Source organism: Cynocephalus volans, chromosome 6 (genome assembly GCF_027409185.1).
Source record: "Cynocephalus volans isolate mCynVol1 chromosome 6, mCynVol1.pri, whole genome shotgun sequence".
NCBI classification, from domain to species: Eukaryota; Metazoa; Chordata; class Mammalia; order Dermoptera; family Cynocephalidae; genus Cynocephalus; species Cynocephalus volans.
The window spans coordinates 126,052,003-126,053,398 of record NC_084465.1 but is presented as its reverse complement, the minus strand read 5'-3'; the positions used below and the strand labels follow the sequence as shown (position 1 = coordinate 126,053,398).

The following is a 1,396-nucleotide window of genomic DNA, read 5'->3' as shown; positions in this document are numbered from 1 at the left end:
CCTTTCATCTTTGCCCCAGGGTGAGGGTAATAATTGTACTGTTGTGACAGATTCCCACTTGATGCAGAGCTCTTTGAGGCTCACCTCATCTAGACCACTTTCCACACGGTACACGCCTTACACTTCCCAGCCATCACCACCCACCAGGGCCCTTTTCCTCTTCTCCAACCTGCTTTGTAAACCTTCCCCCAGCACGTCATCCACAGGGACCTTCTTTCATCTGAGTTTACAGTGAGTGTCCCTTTCATGGATGTATCACTATCCATCGGGGATGACCTTGAATTGTTGTTTTAGATCTTTAAGGGGGCATGTCTCGAGTTCCTAACCAGGTCAGAGACTGTTACGACTGGAAACACTTGTAGATCATTTGGCCCTGTTTTCTCATTTTTAGAGATGAAGAAGACCAAGGCCCAGCGTGAGTTAGATGGTTTGGCTTAGACCACACATTCAATGCCGCAATTTAAAAGGATACGGCCAGGACTCCTGACATGTGGTTCAGTGCCCTGTATTAGTTTCCATAGTTTTAACTATGTGGATTATTTTCATTTATTGATTTACTTGTATTTAAAAAAATTTTTATGTGTGTTATTTTAAAATCAAAAACTAAGTAGTAGCACCTTTTGTAGTTCATGAGCTTGATTGGATTTTCATGCTGTTCAGTGAGATATGCCTTCCTCAAGCCTTGCTATGACATTGGCACATTCCCCACGGGACATGAAAAAAGAAAACAAACAAAACAAAATTAAGGAATGACAATATAGAATCATGACATTTGAAGGCTGAACTCTACCATCTAAATTTTCTAACACTGTAGAAACGTTGGAGTCTAAGTCAGAGACTTTATCTCCTGCCAGCCAGGCTAGGTCGCAGAGCTAATCAGGGTGGTTTCAAGAATTACATAAAGGGAGGGGAAGATTCTTGTGCAACATGGGACAACCAGGTTCTTCCCACAGAAGCACAAACACCAAGTGACCTCAACCTGCAAATAAAGCTGGCTGACCAAGATACCAACCTCAGAGCAGATTCCTCCGGGAGGCCCTCAGATACTGAGTTGACGGAGGCCTGACCACTACACAGCCAGGCAAGCCCCTCAGAGCCACTTCCCAGGACACTTTGCCCTACACACTGAGGATTTTTTTGGCACTGGGGTGAGCGAAGTCCCTGGAGAAATAGAGCCCCGAGAACCCCACCCTCTGATAGAGCTGGGATGGTAGAGTCGTATCAAATGGAAGATACAGGAGCTCATGGCAAGTACCAGATGAGCAGAGATTCTTAATTATGTCTCGTTTCCAAACATTCCTGCTCATGCCTGCAAATTGGAAAGTGTCAAAGGTTGTAGAGGTGGCGAGGCCCATGGGAGGACAGGCTTAACAGAAAGGAGGCGAGGGCCGGCCCG

At 45.7% G+C, this 1,396-nt stretch overlaps 1 non-coding gene across 1 annotated transcript; it reads left to right on the top strand.

Moving 5' to 3' along the window:
- The first annotated feature begins 614 nt into the window (after positions 1–614).
- On the top strand, positions 615–715 carry LOC134381418 (small nucleolar RNA U13). The gene has a single exon (XR_010024006.1). It is a non-coding gene; the product is annotated as a small nucleolar RNA U13 (small nucleolar RNA).
- The last annotated feature ends 681 nt before the right edge of the window (positions 716–1,396 follow it).